The sequence below is a fragment of the Eucyclogobius newberryi genome, unplaced genomic scaffold (genome assembly GCF_026437365.1).
Source record: "Eucyclogobius newberryi isolate DKJ021-1_F unplaced genomic scaffold, fEucNew1.0.hap1 SCAF_18, whole genome shotgun sequence".
Taxonomy (NCBI): domain Eukaryota; kingdom Metazoa; phylum Chordata; class Actinopteri; order Gobiiformes; family Gobiidae; genus Eucyclogobius; species Eucyclogobius newberryi.
The window spans coordinates 25,881,701-25,894,530 of NW_027315812.1; the positions used below are offsets into that span (position 1 = coordinate 25,881,701).

Genomic DNA, 12,830 nt, shown 5'->3' on the forward strand with positions numbered 1-12,830 from the left:
AAACACTGTCAAATGTTGGTTTTGGGGGTTCAAGTCCTCCAGAGTGCTACTTAGGGCTATTGCAGTGACGCAGTAAAAGTACATGGAGTACTTCCTTCAAAATAAAAGCCCGGGAAAATAACTAATTTGGGTTTGAACTAAAAAAAACACTGTCAAATGTTGGTTCTGGGGGTCCAGTCCCTCAGAGTGCTACTATGGGCTATTGCAGTGACGCATTAAAAGTACGTGGAGTACTTCCTTCAAAATAAAAGCCCGGCAAAACTACGCATTTGGGTTTTAACTCTAAAAACACTGTCAAATGTTGGTTTTGGGGGTCCAAGTCCTCCAGAGTGCTACTTAGGGCTATTGTAGTGTTGCAGTAAAAGTACATGGAGTACTTCCTTCAAAATCAAAGCCCGGCAAAACTATGCATTTGGATTTTAACTAAAAAAACATTGTCAAATGAAGGTTTTGGCGGTTCAAGTCCCTCAGAGTGCTACTATGGGCTATTACAGTGACGCAGTGAAAGTACATGGAGTACTTCCTTCAAAATAAAAGCCCGGCAAAATTACGCATTTGGGTTTTAACAGTAAAAACACTTTCAAATGAAGGTTTTGGGGGTTCCAGTCCCTCAGAGTGCTACTATGGGCTATTGTAGTGTTACAGAAAAAGTACATGGAGTACTTCTTTCAAAATAAAAGCCCGGGAAAACTACGCATTTGGGTTTTAACTAAAAAAACATTGTCAAATGTTGGTTTTGGGGATTCCAGTCCCTCAGAGTGCTACTATGGGCTACAGCAGTGACGCATTAAAAGTACATGGAGTACTTCCTTCAAAATAAAAGCCCGGTAAAATTACGCATTTGGGTTTTAACTAAAAAAACACTGTCAAATGAAGCTTCTGGGGGGTCCAGTCCCTCAGAGTGCTACTATGGGCTATTGCAGTGACGCAGTTTAAGTACATGGATTACTTCCTTCAAAATAAAAGCCCGGAAAAACTACGCATTTGGGTTTTAACAGTAAAAACGCTGTCAAATGAGTTTTTGGGGATTCCAGTCTACTATAGGCTCTTGCAGTAATACAGTAGAGGTACATAGAGTACTACCTTCAAAATAAAAGCAGGGAAAAATAACTACTTTGGGTTTTAAAGATTAAAACCACTGTCAAACTCTGTCGTAGGGTTTTTATAAATAAAACCACTTACAAAGAACTTTTTAGGGATTTCAAATACTACTACTACTTTCAAATGATGTTGAGGTTTTCAAAATAAAACACATTTCAAACAGTCTCGAGCTTTTTCAAGTATTTTCCCAATGTTTTCAGTAATTTACAAGCAGCTTTCAAATTTTTGCACAATAATTTTCAATTTTATTTCAAAATGTTCCATTCATTTCAACATTTTCAATATTTTTCAAAATGTAAATTTTGTTTTTCCAAATGTTAATTTTTTCCCCAAAATGTTAATTTTCTTTTTCAAAATGTTTTCACAATGTTCAAAAACTTTTCAAACTTTTCATTTTTTTTCAAAATAACTTTCCAATTTTAAAAAAAAATAGTTTTCAGTAAATTTTTTCCAAACTTTCTGCAGTCATCGTAATGGCTTCAGCCATTGCAAAATATTCTAGTTTCTCTATGTAGTATTTCATATATAATAGTACTTGCTGTAAGATAAGATAAGATAATCCTTTAGTACCACATTGTAGTACTACGTTGCAGTACAGTACTACTTTTTGTACTTTAGCATTCTAGTAATACTAGTACGTGCAGTGAAATTCAGTATTTTCAGTGCTACAATGTAGTACCACGTTGAAGTACTATATTGTTGTATTTTTCATACTTATTTCATACTATATTTTTTTACTTTTAGCATTCTAGAAATCCTAGTACTTGCAGTGTACTTTTAGTACTATGTTGTAGGTTATAGTACTACATTGTAGTACATTTTTGTATTTTTAGAATTCGAGCAATCCTAGTACTGGCAGGGTAGTCAGTATTTTCAGTCTTATGTTGTAGTAATACGTTGTAGTATTTTGTTGTAGTAGTTCTACATTGTGGTACTTTGTAGTACATTTTTGTACATTCAGAATTCTAGTAATCCTAGTACCAAGTCCAAAAGTAGTCTAGAGCAGGGACCCAGGTCTCAGGAGTATTGCAAGTATTGCACTAAAGCAGTAGAAGTACATCGAGTACTACCTTCAAAATAAAAGCACATTGAAAGTTCAATGCAATTTAATACAGATGCAGTCAAATTGAGGCACTTTACGAGAGACGATTACATTGTATCCAATACTCCACCATCTCCAGTCCCTCACAGTTTTACTACAGACTATTACAGTAATGCAGAAGAAGTACATCAAGTACTACCTTCACAATAAAAGCACATTGAACGTTAAATGCAATTTAATACAGATATAGTCAAATTGAGGCACATTTTGAGAAATGATTCCACTGTAGTCAACACGTCTTCAGTCCCTCACAGTGCTACTACGGACTATTGCAATAATGCATTAACCCTTCGGGCCTTTTTTGGCCGTTTTTGGGTACCTTCAATTTTGCACTGATATACTACATAAAGAAAGGTTTACCAGACCAATCTTTTTTTTCAGCACAATCTCACCTATATGACCAGTTAGTTCGTTTTTCACTTTGACATACTATTTCAACATACTGGACCTAAACACACACAGAAAACACAAAGTCTGTCTAGAAAAATTATGTTTATTTTATTGTAAAACCCTTAAACATGCTCAACCAAGCATTTAAAACGGTTCAAGCTGAACCACAGGGTGCAAATATGAACATATAAAAGTATTCTTGTGATATATACAAGCAATAAACAACTATTTACAATAAAAAGTCAGTATATCCACAGGCGTTTTTCTTCTATTATTACCCTAACCCTATTTGTGCTGTACAGTTTCTGTCCAAAATGACACAGAGAGCCACATCACAGGCCTTGCACTTCCATGGAGTGTTGACAAGAGAAGGAACTCTAAACCAGGTCTAAACCATGTCTAAACCAGGACTAAACGAGGTCTAACCCAGGTCTAAACCAGATCCAAACCAGGACTAAGGGACATTGAGAGAGTGGACTCATACAAGTACCTGGATGTTCATCTGAACCACAAACTGGACTGGACTCATAACACAGACGCACTGTACAGGAAGAGCCAGAGTCGGCTCTACCTCCTGAGGAGACTCAGGTCTTTTGGAGTGACAGGGCCACTCCTGAAGACCTTCTACGACTCTGTGGTGGCATCAGCCCTCCTGTACGGTGTGGCCTGCTGGAGCAGCAGCATCACAGAGAGGGAGAGGAAGAAGCTGGACAAGGTCATCAGGAAGTCCAGCTCTGTCCTGGGCTGTGCTCTGGACTCGGTGCAGGAGGTGGGGGACAGAAGGGTCCTGGCTAGATTCACATCTATGCTGGACCATGAGTCTCACCCCCTGCAGGACACTCTGTACGCTCTGGAGAGCAGCTTCAGTAAGAGACTGATCCACCCTCGCTGTGTGAAGGAGAGGTGTCGCAGGTCTTTCCTTCTGCTGCTGTCAGACTTTCTAACAAACACTGTTAGTCCTACTGTGTAATTACTGTCGTGATTCATGTGCAATTACTGCAATTCATGTGCAATTACTGTCGTGATCACATGCAATGGTATTTATTTATTTTTATCTTTATTGTTTTCCCCCTCCATCCCTTGTTGGGAAATGGGAGGTTTTGTCTATAGGAGTTTTTATTTATAGGAGATCTTCTACTGAGAGTGTTTTTCAAACTTCTTATAAGTGATCTGTTCTTTTCTTTTGTATCTACCTCTGTATCTACCTGCGTTGCAACAATGAAATTTCCCCATGTGGGACAATAAAGGATTATCTTACTCTTACTCTTAAACCAGGCCTAACCCAGGTCTAAACCAGGACTAAACCAGGTCTAAACCAGGTCTAAACCAGGTCTAAACCAGGTCCAAACCAGGTCTAAACCAGGACTAAATCAGGTCTAAACCAGGACTAAACCAGGACTAAACCAGGACTAAACCAGGACTAAACCAGGTCTAAACCAGGTCTATACCAAGTCTAAACTTGATCAACATGAAGTGTGCGCCTCATTTTACTTCACAACTATACTAATAACAATAAAATACTTGGAATACTAAAACTCTCCAAAACTACTCAAAAACAGCCCTGTTTCCTCCCGTTCGTTCTTTCTCTTTGACTATTTGTCATGTGACTGAATGTTTACATACTCGTGTGCATCCTGAACATCCGGGTTTGCACAAGCTAACGTCAAAGTTATTATAATAAATGCAACGCACACATATTTTTACACACTTTTTTAATGGAATTGAAATGATCATAACTTTGGTTTTATCTGTTGGATTTACATGAAACAATCACTCAGACGTAGCTTCGAGTCTCCACTTCCGCATGGCGTCAACGGCACACGCCGGCGCGGGCGTCGACCCCGAAGGGTTAAGCAAATTTATAGCTTAATTCCGTAATAAAAAACGAAATTATTTTGTCAAATGTCAAAACATTTTGAAAGGAAAATATCTCTCTCTCACAATATTGGAGTAAATATCATACTGTGAAATGAATATTGTAGTAATATTGTACTGTGGGATCTGGATATTGTTAAACTCATCAGTGAATTGTTGTATTGCTCTATCTCTGTCATATCCTTTATCACAAGAGTTTGACATTTGACCCTCTCACCTCCGCTCCTGCCCTCCCTCATATGTAAATACAAACTACTTTTTGACAATGTGTGCTCTGTACCCGCCCCCTCTCCTCGTCCACGCCCGTCTCCGGTCCTCTCTGAGCCCGGGCTGCACCAAGCCTGGCGAGACTTTGATCAGACCCACGTGTGCTGTTGTAATCTGTGTACGTGTCGTTTACGTGAAAGGAGAATGGACGTACTAGCTGACATTTATAGGAGTTTTTTTAGAAGAGTTTTTCTATTAAGAGCGTTTTTTTAAAGCTTCCTATAAGTTGTCTGTTCTCCTACTTCTGTACCTATTTGCGTTGCAACACCGAAATTTCCCCATTGTGTGGACAAATAAAGGCTATCTTATCTTATTTATTGAGGGTATTTACATGTGCACAATTGAAATGACTGGGAATTGAGAGCTATTTAGTGTCTTGATTCAAATAAGTGAAATATTTTTGAATTTCTTTAATTCTTGAATTAAATGTTGAATTCCCAATATTAAATTTCACATTGTCCAACTAAAACATTATTTGTCTAGAAACTAATTAGAAATGTAAAAAACTGTATAATCTATGCCTCATTAATAGTATGAAGTTTATATTACTCAAAACGGCTCAACTGAAGTAACATTAACTCACAAGCAAACGTGCCCTTTTTTGCAGTGTAAAAGCTTGTGAATGAAACAGACAAACACTGTAAAAGACATCAAACTTTTGTGTAACCTCAAAAGTCCATTTAACGTAACATGTGACTTTGTTGGGTCATGTGACGTTGTTGGTCATGTGACGTTATTGGGTCATGTGACGTTATTGGGTCATGTGACATTGCTGGGTCATGTGACATTGTTGGGTCATGTGACGTTGTTGGGTCATGTGATGTTGTTGGGTCATGTGACATTATTGGGGCATGTGACATTGTTGGGTCATGTGATGTTGTTGGGTCATGTGACATTATTGGGTCATGTGACATTGTTGGGTCATGTGATGTTGTTGGGTCATGTGACATTATTGGGTCATGTGACATTGTTGGGTCATGTGACGTTGTTTGGTCATGTGGCGTTATTGGGTCATGTGACGTTGTTGGGTCATGTGACGTTGGGTCATGTGTTATTGTTGGGTCATGTGACATTGTTGGGTCATGTGACGTTGTTGGGTCATGTGACGTTATTGGGTCACGTGACGTTATTGGGTCACGTGACGTTATTGGGTCACGTGACGTTATTGGGTCATGTGACATTGCTGGGTCATGTGACATTGCTGGGTCATGTGACGTTGTTGGTCACGTGACGTTGTTGGGCCATGTGTCATTGTTGGGTCATGTGACATTGTTGGGTTATTGGGTCACGTGACGTTGTTGGGTCACGTGAAGTTGTTGGGTCACGTGACGTTGTTGGGTCACGTGACGTTGTTGGGTCATGTGACGTTGTTGGGTCACGTGACGTTGTTGGGTCATGTGTTGTAAATGAACTCAGTGACTGGTGGTTTGGAGGACAGACTTGATAGACTGGCCTCTTCTCTAATAACCACAGACGGAACATACCACAGCTTTTCCTCCTGCTGTGGACCATCGAGAGTGGTGAACCGCACTGAGAACAAGAGCAGAGGAGAGGAGAGAAGAAAAGAGCAGAGGAGAACAGAGGGAAGGAGAGAAAAAAGAGCAGAGGAGAACAGAGGAAAGGAGAGAAAAAAGAGCAGAGGAGAGGAGAGGAAAAAGAGCAGAGGAGAGGAGAGAAGAGCAGAGGAGAGGAGAGAAGAGCAGGGGAGAGAAGAGCAGAAGGAGAGGAGAGAAGAGCAGGGGAGAGAAGAGCAGAAGGAGAGGAGAGAAGAGCAGAGGAGAGAAGAGCAGAGGAGAGCAGAGGAGAGAAGAGCAGAAGGAGAGGAGAGAAGAGAGGAGAACAGAGGACAGGATAGGAGAAAGGAGAGCAGAGGAGAAGAGCAGAGGAGAGAAGAGGAGAACAAGAGCAGAGGGCAGAGGAGAGAAGAGCAGAGAAGAGAAGAGCATGCAGTCCTCCACGGTGCCTGAAGAGGGGACTTATCAATGTGACAGGATCGTTTCTGATACTGCTGCAGCTTTATATGTAAGAACTGGGTAAACGTGTACAGTGGGTCGTATCACAGCGCTGGTGATGTATTGTAATATACACTACATCGGGACAATATGAAATGTGGAATATGGGTCATAGTTCATCGCTACCGCTAAAGATTAGAGCGACTTAAGGCCAGGACACACTACATGGGTTTTGAGTTCTTAGCAATTTATGAAACGTGAGACAAAAGGTTTAGACCACAAACATGAGGAGAATTGTATGAGATTTACAATTTTATGAACAAACACTGCAGAGAACAGACCGTGCACTACAAGCTAAAAGTAGCGTGCTAACAAAGCTAGCACATCTTAGCATCAGCTGTTTCCAGAGTAAACTAAGCCGCTCCCTTTGAGACAAACACAACTAAATGAAAACTATGAGAGCGTTTCTAGTTTAGATGCAAGCCAAACTTTGCTTATTTTGTTAAATGTGGAACAGGAATAAATATTTTGTACAGAAAGCTGGCGATAAACAACATAGGAAGTAGTGTCGTATTTACTGGAGCTAATGTGCAGAATCGGGGCCTAAATCTGATAAAGTATCCTGTGGTGTGACTTTTGCAGAGGCCAATCATTCCAAAAATGAAAGAAATGAAACATGAGGAGTGGACACACAAACAATGTAACTGGTCCAAAACAAGTCAAATATTATTAAAGCCACTGATTAAAGGACAAATATTAAGGATTATTTGTATTGCTATTAGAGATGCACCGATTCCAAAATTCTTGGCCGATACCGATTTCCGGTTTTTAAGGAGGTCTGACCTGCCAAAACCGATTTTTCCGATACCGATTTTCTATCTAGCCACTGATTTTCCCACAAACTACCCAGTATTTTATGAAAAAGTTGCATGTATACAGGACACACGTTTTATAATATAAAATGTAATTTATTTTGTGGAAAAATAGAAAAATAAATAACTATATATAAAAATAATATATAAATACAGAACTATATACTAACTAATATGGCCTGGAGAAGAGTGGGGGACACAGAGGATAAAGGAGTCCATTTCTCCTGCAGAAGATGCAGCTCCAGTGGTTCCAGATTGAAATCAAATGAACTATTTTCATATAGTAATTTATACATTTGTAATTTTACACATTCTTTTGAATGAGCTGGAACCCTCTCAAAGCTGGAGGACTCTGGCTCCAGCACCTCCCTCTCAAAGCTGGAGGACTCTGGCTCCAGCACCTCCCTCTCAAAGCTGGAGGACTCTGGCTCCAGCACCTCCCTCTCAAAGCTGGAGGACTCTGGCTCCAGCACCTCCTCTCAAAGCTGGAGGACTCTGGCTCCAGCACCTCCCTCTCAAAGCTGGAGGACTCTGGCTCCAGCACCTCCCTCTCAAAGCTGGAGGACTCTGGCTCCAGCACCTCCTCTCAAAGCTGGAGGACTCTGGCTCCAGCACCTCCTCTCAAAGCTGGAGGACTCTGGCTCCAGCACCTCCTCTCAAAGCTGGAGGACTCTGGCTCCAGCACCTCCTCTCAAAGCTGGAGGACTCTGGCTCCAGCACCTCCCTCTCAAAGCTGGAGGACTCTGGCTCCAGCACCTCCCTCTCAAAGCTGGAGGACTCTGGCTCCAGCACCTCCCTCTCAAAGCTGGAGGACTCTGGCTCCAGCACCTCCCTCTCAAAGCTGGAGGACTCTGGCTCCAGCACCTCCTCTCAAAGCTGGAGGACTCTGGCTCCAGCACCTCCCTCTCAAAGCTGGAGGACTCTGGCTCCAGCACCTCCTCTCAAAGCTGGAGGACTCTGGCTCCAGCACCTCCTTCTCAAAGCTGGAGGACTCTGGCTCCAGCACCTCCCTCTCAAAGCTGGAGGACTCTGGCTCCAGCACCTCCCTCTCAAAGCTGGAGGACTCTGGCTCCAGCACCTCCTCTCAAAGCTGGAGGACTCTGGCTCCAGCACCTCCTCTCAAAGCTGGAGGACTCTGGCTCCAGCACCTCCTTCTCAAAGCTGGAGGACTCTGGCTCCAGCACCTCCCTCTCAAAGCTGGAGGACTCTGGCTCCAGCACCTCCCTCTCAAAGCTGGAGGACTCTGGCTCCAGCACCTCCCTCTCAAAGCTGGAGGACTCTGGCTCCAGGACCTCCCTCTCAAAGCTGGAGGACTCTGGCTCCAGGTCCTCCCTCTCAAAGCTGGAGGACTCTGGCTCCAGCACCTCCTCTCAAAGCTGGAGGACTCTGGCTCCAGCACCTCCCTCTCAAAGCTGGAGGACTCTGGCTCCAGCACCTCCCTCTCAAAGCTGGAGGACTCTGGCTCCAGCACCTCCCTCTCAAAGCTGGAGGACTCTGGCTCCAGCACCTCCCTCTCAAAGCTGGAGGACTCTGGCTCCAGCACCTCCTCTCAAAGCTGGAGGACTCTGGCTCCAGCACCTCCCTCTCAAAGCTGGAGGACTCTGGCTCCAGCACCTCCTTCTCAAAGCTGGAGGACTCTGGCTCCAGCACCTCCCTCTCAAAGCTGGAGGACTCTGGCTCCAGGACCTCCCTCTCAAAGCTGGAGGACTCTGGCTCCAGGTCCTCCCTCTCAAAGCTGGAGGACTCTGGCTCCAGCACCTCCTCTCAAAGCTGGAGGACTCTGGCTCCAGCACCTCCCTCTCAAAGCTGGAGGACTCTGGCTCCAGCACCTCCCTCTCAAAGCTGGAGGACTCTGGCTCCAGCACCTCCCTCTCAAAGCTGGAGGACTCTGGCTCCAGCACCTCCCTCTCAAAGCTGGAGGACTCTGGCTCCAGCACCTCCTCTCAAAGCTGGAGGACTCTGGCTCCAGCACCTCCCTCTCAAAGCTGGAGGACTCTGGCTCCAGCACCTCCTTCTCAAAGCTGGAGGACTCTGGCTCCAGCACCTCCCTCTCAAAGCTGGAGGACTCTGGCTCCAGCACCTCCCTCTCAAAGCTGGAGGACTCTGGCTCCAGCACCTCCCTCTCAAAGCTGGAGGACTCTGGCTCCAGCACCTCCCTCTCAAAGCTGGAGGACTCTGGCTCCAGCACCTCCCTCTCAAAGTTGGAAGACTCTGGCTCCAGCACCTCCCTCTCAAAGCTGGAGGACTCTGGCTCCAGGACCTCCCTCTCAAAGCTGGAGGACTCTGGCTCCAGGACCTCCCTCTCAAAGCTGGAGGACTCTGGCTCCAGGTCCTCTCCCTCGTGGTTCTACAAAAAAAACACACATTGCAATTTAGATGACACGGGCTAAAAAAAAAATTGTAATCCAACCAAATGCTTTTACACCTGTGAGTGCAGCAGAAGGACCAGCATCCCCTGAAGGAGCAGCAGGGGCAGGAGCAACAGGAGCAGGAGCAACAGGGAGGGCTGAAGGCAAATCCAGATCTTAAAGAATATTGTACAGCAGTTATATTTGAGCCCAGTACATTTACTGCAATATTATTCAAACTTCTACTATTATAATACATTATATTAAATGAGGCACATATATGTTGCCAATATCATTTTCCAGTTTCATCAGCTCTTTGATAACTTCGCACACTCACTAGAAGCACAATGAGTTTACACTATAGATTCTAGAGCACAGCCGATTGTGTGAACATTTCTTTGAGGCTGTGGGACAATTAAATAGTCCTGACATTAGATTGTAGTCACTCATTTCACTGTTCGAGTCAGTAATTTAAGTTTTGTATCTACGTAATGTGATCTCAAATGCATCAAAGTATTTTTAAAGTCTCATTTCAGGTGGATGAGATCTCTAGTTAGCATTAGCTCGTAGCCTAGCTCTCTGCTAGTTGAGCAGAACAACAACAACAACAACAACAACAACAACAACAACAACAACTACCTCTTCTGACAGCCCTGCTGCTGCTTCTTCAGGCTCCTTCATGTGTCCTTACTCTTCTGCAGATTCCTCTGAATAAACACATTAACTCAAACACAAACCAGCGCAAATTATTTTGACCGCATCAACTATCAACACATAGATTGTGATCGTCTCAAAGTTGTAATAACTTACCCCACAGTCCAGTCTCCTCTGATCCTCCTCCAGGCTCGTCCTTCTTGTTCCACCAAAGTTGAACAAATCTGAACTTTTCTGCGACGAACAATTTTAACGCTTTGAAGCTTGTGCCTGTCAAAGCTTTTGTCTAGAGCGGAAAACACCAAAACGCACCCTCCGCGCTCCACGGCGAAAAAGCAGGAATCACGCCGCGGGAAACGCAGGGGGAGTTCGACACACGTTTACATAGACTTGAATGTAAAGTGGACACTTTGGCCGCCGCGCTCTGAAAGACTCTTGTAGTTTTTAGCTGTTTTACTCTGGGCGCGCTGAGCTGCTGCGCACCGCGCATGCGCGCATGCGGGTCAGTTTGGATCGGCCGAAAACCGGCAATTACGACATGGACCGGCCGGTCACCGATTCTGGCCGATTCAGCATAAAACCGGCTTTTTAAATCGGCGGCCGATTGATCGGTGCATCTCTAATTGCTATTAGACTTTAAACTTGCTCTTGAGGACCTTTAGTTTGGCGTCTCGTGTTTTAGAACTAAACTTTTTTTTAAATAACAGACAAAATTACAGTTGGATTGCTGCTGTTTCCCCCGGGACTAACAAACGGAATTATACACAGTTTAAGATGCATTTTCAACGCATTTCCAGCTCTCACATCCGGGTCAAATAAACCTAACTGGACTAGTTGGCATTGTTTTTGTAGTTTTTAGAAGAAAAAAAAACACACACACACTCTCTAAAATGTCAGCGTCAGAAACAGTTACTAAAGGTGTTCACATAAACTAGGCCTACAGCACATAAACTAGGCCTACAGCACATATTTACCTTTCCCAATATCTTAACATGATGATGATTTCCTGCGGTGTGCTATATTTTGTGCTATAAGAATACAATAAATAGAATCTGATAATATCTTTGAACATAAATATATTACCTATAGACAGGTGACGTCACACAGCAGTACATGTTAAAATATCTCAAATGAAAAAAGAGTAACAAGTGGAGTGATCATTTTCAGCATTTTGAATAGGCTGTCCTGGACCTTTAGATCATTTCAATTGGTTCACTACAAAAAGCTGTTCAGACCCTGACATTTGTATTCTTGTTGTTCACATATATCGAGCTACTCAATATTCTATTTCTGCTCGATTCCAGTTCCATATTTCCACACAGAATTAGTATAAACCCCATCCGATTTGTCCCGGGTCATCCCTGCGTTTGGACATCACTACAAGCCGCTAATTCCACTGCTCTGCCAAACGCCAAGGCCAATACTAAAATGTCATGTTTGTGCTCACATAAATCTGTAAATCCCTCGTCCATATGGCACTAATAAAGCCGCCTCATTACGCAGCTAATACTTGTCTTTTTGAAGCTGAATGTTTCCTTTTTTTTGACACAATATACAAATCAAATATCAGGAAAATGCTATAATTAACTGAAACGTTTACAGAAATAAAACGCTTCACACTCTTGATGTGATGATTGGGCATTGTGTTTTTGTTATTTCATTCATTTTTCTATGATCATTTTGTCATTTAAGAACTAGAATAAATGCCTAAGAGCAAACATTGCAAAACATAAGTATATATTTTTTATTTAACTGTTGATTAATGGCCTCACGAGTGTTTCATTTGTCTTTAAACCTGTGCTTTGTCCTCTCTCTGATCTGATTGGTCACTACTTAAAGGAGTCAGAGCTAGTTTGGTGCTAAAAAATGAGACACGAGTCCATAAACTGAGACGGAGAAACACTTGGATGTGTCTCTGTCGTCAGGTTAACGCACTGTTGTGATTGTAGTTTCTTTTCTTAAACGATTAGCGCGCAGGCTAGTTCCTTTAAAGGACACATATTACGCAAATTCAACTTTAATAGGCTTTGTTACAGCAGCGTTTCCTCATCATTAGTTGTATTTTTATTGATTCCTACACGGTTGAGTTTGTCCTGTATTGTCCTGCAACTGAAGCTCGAGTGCTAAGAAAATTCCTCTTTTCACCTACCCCCTATCCCCACCCACATCCCTTTACTTAGGACACATGTCGAGGTCTTAAATGCTATGCAGCCAACATAGAACATAGCACATTTCTATGAAGAGGCGGGGCTTATCAGTTCTGAAGGTT

The 12,830-nt window shown here is 43.0% G+C and overlaps 1 protein-coding gene across 1 annotated transcript in view; it reads left to right on the forward strand.

The window, feature by feature from the left end:
• Positions 1–12,830, forward strand: part of LOC140364812 (partitioning defective 3 homolog) — a 554,921-nt gene that overhangs the window by 56,028 nt on the left and 486,063 nt on the right. The window lies entirely within an intron of this gene.